The following is a 6,906-nucleotide window of genomic DNA, read 5'->3' as shown; positions in this document are numbered from 1 at the left end:
GGAGAGTTGGCCTCTTATGAACTTCGGCTGGGGGTATTTTATACCCAACACCAGTCTCCCTACTTCCGAGTTTGAGTTTCGAATGAAAGAAGTACAGAGAAATTTTAGCAGCCGAAGTTGCTCCCTCGATTTCTGTGCGCGATCGTTCTCAGATATTTTGGCATTTTGCACGTGTGCTGGAGTCTTTTTGGATCGAAGTGATCTGAAGAGAATTTTCAGAATCCCCACTGGCGCATTGCCCTAGGCAATCTGAAGACTTTTCAAAAACCTCCATTGGAGCGCTACCCTAGGTGATCCGAAGAGACTTTTCAGAATCCCCGCTGGAGTGCCCCCTATGTACCTCCTAATAATGGCCCCAATAGCAGTCAACCGCTCGCCATGGTGAGTGGGAGATGTGGCGAGCTGTGGTCGGCCTGGGGACATCCGCCATCATTACTGTGCCGGGCCCTATTGTCTATTTAAGCCCACTCCTCTCCTCCAAGGACTTCACTTCGCCTGAAAGTCTAGTTTGTGCTCTTCTTCTTCCTGAGAGCTCCGCTCCTCTCCATCATCCTTTTCGGCCTTAGGTGTTCTTTGAGTCAACTCCCACCATTTTTGCCGCCTTCCTGCTTCCCTCGGGCCAATCCAGGTTGGTCCCAAAACTTCTTTGCTCTCTTATCATTTTGTAGTTTCTTCTTCTTCTTGCTCCATCTGTGTAGCTTCCGAGAGTTTATCAGCAGTCTTCCCTCGATTTTTCGAGATTTTTCTTTTCCTTCTCTCTCTCTCCCCCTTTTCTCTTCTTTCTTCTTTTCTTTCTCTTTTTTTTTTTTGACCTCTCCCCCTTGTCTTCTTGTTGTAGGCATGGACGCAGAAGGCATGGAAGCCGTACAACCGCTGGCCAGAGGCCTCAAAGCCTACAAGAGAAAAGGCGCCGCAACCACCGGCCGGCAAAGAAGACCAGAATGGGAGAGGAGAAAAGAGGAGAAAGTTCAGTGGCCATCGAGCTGTAATTGAAGACTCATTCGGCTTCGAAGAGGGCCCAAGGAAGAATTTCTTCAACAACAGGGATTTAATAAAGAAGCTGGTAGGCAGGTGCATCTCGCCCGAGGATCTTGAAGTAGCCGAATTGGGTGACACCGATCGAGGGAGTGGAGTTGTCACCACGAGCAACGGCGGACTTCTTGACGTCGTCGGGGATGAGGGACCGGAGGCGATCGATGTTGACGGTGAGATGGTAGAACTTGTTGCGGAGGCGATAGAAGTAGCGCATACCGACCTTGTCGAAGTACCCGAGATGGTACTTGTCGGAGAGGATGCGGTGGTGGTGCATGCCCCAGCGTTACCACGGCCACCGAGGTGCTTTCGATTCTTCTTGAAGTGGGTCGTCATCGCCGCCGCCATCGTTCCTCGGGCTTTATCCTGCATTCTTCTTATTAAGGTTAGGATTTTGGAAACGGAGCAGAACGGCGCGAAGAGCGAAAGTTTGGAAACGGAGCGAAATGGGTCGATGAATGAAAGTTTGAAAATGGAGCGGAACGGGGCAAAGAGCGAAAGTCGGCAGTTTCACCGGATGTACCGAGAGATGTTGCTGAGAAAGATGGAGCTAGAAGGGGAAGTCGAAGACTTGGAGTAGTCTCCAATAAGGACCTGCGACCAAGAGCTCGAAGTCGGAAGAAGCCGAGCTCCTTTAGGGCTCTTCTTAACTTTTGTCCTTCCATGTATTCTTTTTCCTTTCTTATAGTTTTTCTTTTCTGGCCTCTGGGGCTTGATAATGTATACTTTGATAATGAAATGAAAAGGAGATTCTCCGTTATCTTGATCATTTTTGCATTAAGTTGTCGTTTATCAAATTCCTCTTGCCTTTTGTCTTGTTCGATGTCGTTGTTGTTTAGTGGTTCCTGATTGTCGCCGTATCGATTTGCCCTTTTTGTTTGTCGCCTTAGGTTCGATCTCAGGAGTCCGAACTTTCCGTTATCTCGAGGAGGTCGGTTTATCTTTGACTTGTGTTGACTTTTCTCTTAGAGACTGGAGATTTTTGGTAGGAATCTCCTTCCTCATTGAGACGAGGTTCCCTGTAGCTCGTTTTACATTTATCGTTAGTGTAGTTCGTCGCTTTTCTTTTCGCTTCCCCCTTTCTTCTGTGTTTGGGTGGGGGTCTTCCCTTCGCTCTTGACGGGGTCATGAGAGTGTAGAAGAATCATTGGGGAAGCTTTCCTCCTTGTCGATCAACCGAGTCTTTGCTTGCATTGGGACAAGGTCCTCACCTTGTTCCCGACAGCCAGCTTCAGCTCGCATTAGGATGAGGTTCTCCTCCTATTCCTAACAAGACTGCGGGGGCACATAAGGGCCGTTGTAAGGGCCTCTCCCCCCATCCAATCTTTAAAAAATCGGGCCTTCGACTTTGCTCATGTTAGGACGAGGTTCTCCTCCTGTTCCTAACAAGGCTGTGGGGGCACATAAGGGCTGTTGTAAGGGCCTTTCCCCCCATCCGATCTTTAAGAAATTGGGCCTTCGACTTTGCTCATGTTAGGATGAGTTTCTCCTCCTATTCCTAACAAGGCTGTGGGGGCACATAAGGGCCATTGTAAGGGCCTCTTGCCCCATCCGATCTTTAAGAAACTGAGCCTTCAACTTTGCTCATGTTAGGACAAGATTCTCCTCCTGTTCCTAACAACACTGTGGGGGCACATAAGGGCCGTTGTAAGGGCCTCTCCCCCCATCCGATCTTTAAGAAACTAGATCTTTGACTTTGCTCATGTTAGGATGAGGTTCTCCTCCCGTTCCTAACAAGGCTGTAGGGGCACATAAGGACCGTTGTAAGGGCCTCTCCCCCCATCCGGTCTTTAAGAAATCGGGCCTTCGACTTTGCTCATGTTCGGACGAGGTTCTCCTCTTGTTACTAACAAGCTTAATTTCAATTGCGTGGGAGAATTATTTTCTGTCGTTATAAACTCATGCTAAAAGAAAAATATGCAAGTATGAAACTTTTATTTAAGACATAGTTATTGGTAATACATCCATAGATTTTTCGAGTTCCATGGTTGCAGAAGCTCTACTCCTTCGAGTTCTTTCAAATAGTACATTTCGGGTTGTACTACCTCTTTGACTTCATACGGGCCTTCCCAGTTCGGGGCAAGTTTCACTTGATTCTAAGGTTGTGAGGCAGCGGCTCGCCATAGCACCAGATCCCTCACCCGGAAGACCTTGCTTTTGACTGGAAGTTGTAGTAGCGGGCTACTTTCTATTTTTAAGCCACCATCCAAACTTGAGCCACCTCCCGCTTTTCTTCTAACAGGTCGAGGTTGGCCTTGAGATCCTGTGGGTTGCGCTGTTCATCGAACGCCACGACTCGTGCTGACGAAAGCTTGAGTTCATTGGGATCACGGCTTCTATCTTGAAGGCTAGGGCAAAGGGGGTCTCCCTGGTGGGCAATCTCTGAGTAGTCCGGTACGCCCATAACACATGATAGAGCTCGTCAGCCCAAGTTCCTTTTGCCTTTTCAAGTCTCCCTTTGATGCCTTGTAGTAGAGTCCAGTTAGTCACCTCGGCCTCACCGTTTGCTTGAGGATGGGCCACCGAGGTGAAGTTGTGGGAGATGTTTAGGCCCTTACAAAATTCGACAAACTTTGCTCCAGTAAATTGTCGCCCATTATCAGTAATGAGGGTTCTAGGTAAGCCAAACCTACAGACAATCAACTTCCAGATGAAGTCCTGCACTTTAGCTTCCGTGATTTTTGCCAAAGGTTCAGCTTCGACCCACTTGGTGAAATAGTCTATTGCCACCGAGAGGAATTTTCGCTGCCCCGATGCCATGGGGAAAGGTCTGAGGATATCCATCCCCCATTGTGCGAACGGCCATGGGGCACTCCATGGTGTAAGTTCGGAGGCAGGTTGCCTTTGTACATTGGTATATCTCTGACACCGGTCACATCTTCGGACATATTCGATGGAGTCATGGTACATGGTAGGCCAGTAATAACCTTGTCGAAGCAGCTTATGGGATAAAGACCTGGCCCCCAGGTGATTTCCACAGACTCCCTCATGCACCTCCCTCAAGGCAAAGTCAGCTTCGGAAGGTCGGAGACATTTCAAGAGGGGCAAGGAGTACGACCTCTTGTATAGCCTGCCTTCGTAGAGGATATATCGGGAGGCTTGGTTCTTAAGCTTCCGAGCCTCTTTTGCATCCAGAGGAAGAACCCCGTCCTTGAGGTACACAACTAGCGGGTCGATCCAGCTGGGTTCATAGCTGATCTCTATCATAAACCACGATTCTTCCATGCTTGGGCACTTCAGAACCTCGAAGAAGACTTCCTTAGGTAGTTCGGCCAGAGCCAGCGTAGCCAACTTGGAGAGAAGGTCGGCCCTGGCATTTTTCGATCTCGGGATCTGCCTGATGTCGAAGCTGCCGAAGGTAGGGATGATCTCCCTTACCCTCTCGAGATATCTAGCCATACTGTCCTCCCGAGCCTCGTAATTTCCACTGACCTATCCTACCACTAATTGAGAATCACTGTAGGCTTGAAGCTGATCTACTTCTAATTCTTTGGCAACCTTTAGTCCTGCAATCAGAGCTTCATATTCTGCTCCATTGTTTGTTGCGGAGAACTCGAAGCGTAGTGCATACTCCGTGATAATCCCATCTGGATTGACCAAAATCAGGCCCGCCCCTGCGCCTGACATGTTGGAGGAACCATCCACGTAGAGGGCCCAAGAACCATCAGGGAGATCGGCTCTTTCCTCAGGGATGTTCGGTCGGAGTCCGGGATCATCGGCTTCATCTTGTCCAAGTTCAGCCTCCTCTGGGATAGTGCATTCCACCACGAAGTTTGCTAATATCTGGGCTTTGATCGCTGGTCGAGGTCGATAGTTGATGTCGAACTCCGTGTGCTCGATCGCCCATTTCATGATTCTTCCAGAGGCATCTGCTCGATGCAGGACCGCCTTGATCGGCTGGTCGGTGAGCAGCATTATGGTGTGTCCTTAAAAGTAAGGTCGGAGCCTTCAGGCCGCAATCAACAAGGTATAAGTTAGTTTCTCTAACTTAATATACCTGGTTTCGACGTCTCTCAATACTCGGCTTATGTAGTAGATCGGCCGTTGAACTTTCGCTTCTTCCTTAATCAGAACTGCAGCGAGGGCCACAAGGGAAACCACCAGGTATAGGAATAATTCCTCTCCAGGCTCAAGCTTTGCCAATAATGGTGATGAGTCGAGGTAGGTCTTCAGCTCCTCGAATGCCTGCTGACATCCAACGGTCCAACAGAAGTTCTTGGGCTGCTTGAGGGTCTGAAAGAAAGGTAAGCATCACTCGGCCGATCTCGAGATGAAGCGATTTAGAGCCGCTACTCTCCCGGTGACGTGCTGAACCTCCTTTATCGACCTCGGAGCAGTCATCTCCTGGATGGCGTAAATCTTTTCCGAATTTGCCTCAATCTCGTGCCCCGATACCATGAAGCCCAGGAATTTTCTTGAGGTTACTTCAAAAGCACATTTGGCTGGGTTCAGCTTCATCTTGTATTTTCGAAGGGCGCTGAAAGTCTCCTCAAGGTCGACGACGTGGTTCACCGAGGATCTGCTCTTTACGAACATATCATCCACGTAGACCTTCATGTTGCGGCCGATCTGCTCTTTGAAGATCTTATTCACTAGCCGCTGATATGTCGCCCCTACATTTTTTAGGCCAAAAGGCATGACCCTGTAACAATAAAGGCCATGGTTAGTTATAAAAGTGGTTTTCTCTTTGTCCACTGGTGCCATCCTAATCTGATTGTAGTCAGAGAACGCATCCATGAAGGTGAGAAGCTCGTGGCCCGAGGTTGCATCTACTAGTTGGTCGATTCTGGGCAGAGGGTAACTGTCCTTCGGGCAGGCTTTATTCAGTTTTTTGAAGTCTAAACACATTCTCCATTTGCCGTTCGCCTTCTTAACCAAGACCACATTGGAAACCCAGGTCGGATAGTTGACCTCTCTGATAAACCCTGCCTTTAGGAGTTTATCAACCTCCTCGGCTATTGCCACCTATCTCTTCGGTGCATGACTTCGAACTTTTTCCTTTGTCGGTCGGTGCTTGGGATCGACGGCCAGACGGTGCTGCATAACTTCAGCGTCGATCCCTGGTATGTCCGTCGGAATCCAAGCAAAAACGTCTGTGTTCTTTCGCAGAAAATTAATAAGCTGCGTCCACACCTCTTTCCCCAAGTTGGAGCCGATCTTCACCATGTATTCCTCGTTCCCATCATTCAAAGGAATTGAGACAAGATCTTCCATTGGCCTGCCCCGCTCTTCTGTCAGGTCATCGCGGGTGTCTAATCCATCAACCGGACAGGGGTCAGGCTGACCACTTCTTTGCTGGGCTATATTGTAGTAGTGCCTTGCGAGGGCTTGATCTCCCCTGACTTCTCCGACCCCCTGGTTAGTAGGGAATTTTAATTTCAGATGGTAGGTTGACACCACGGCCCGGAGGGCATTGAGGCCAGGTCGGTCGAGGATTGCGTTGTAGGCTGACAGTGCCTTCACCATCAGAAAATCCATAAGAGCCCTGGATTGTCTTGGATATCGACCTACAACTATAGTCAAAGTTATTACTCCCTCCACTGGGATAGCATCGTCGGTAAACCCTACTAAAAGGGAGCTAATTGGCCCCAAACGATCATCAGGGATGGATATTTTTGAGAAGGCGTCGTAAAATAAAATATCAGTCGAGCTTCCACTATCAACAAGAATGCGGCGTACATCATAATCAGCAATATTTAAAGAAACTACAACCGCATCATCGTGGGGGAACTGGACCTCTCGGGCATCTTCTTCAGTAAAGGTTATGGGTCCTTCAGTCCTTTGCCGCTTGGGCGGTCCGGTCGATCCGTTGGCTGCTCCCTTCTGGGGCTCTCCAGAGATGGTGTAGACGATCCCGATCGGAGGTCGATTTCC

This window comes from Elaeis guineensis, unplaced genomic scaffold, assembly GCF_000442705.2.
Source record: "Elaeis guineensis isolate ETL-2024a unplaced genomic scaffold, EG11 Super_Scaffold_1000033, whole genome shotgun sequence".
Taxonomy (NCBI): Eukaryota; Viridiplantae; Streptophyta; class Magnoliopsida; order Arecales; family Arecaceae; genus Elaeis; species Elaeis guineensis.
Note: the sequence above shows the minus strand (reverse complement) of the source record.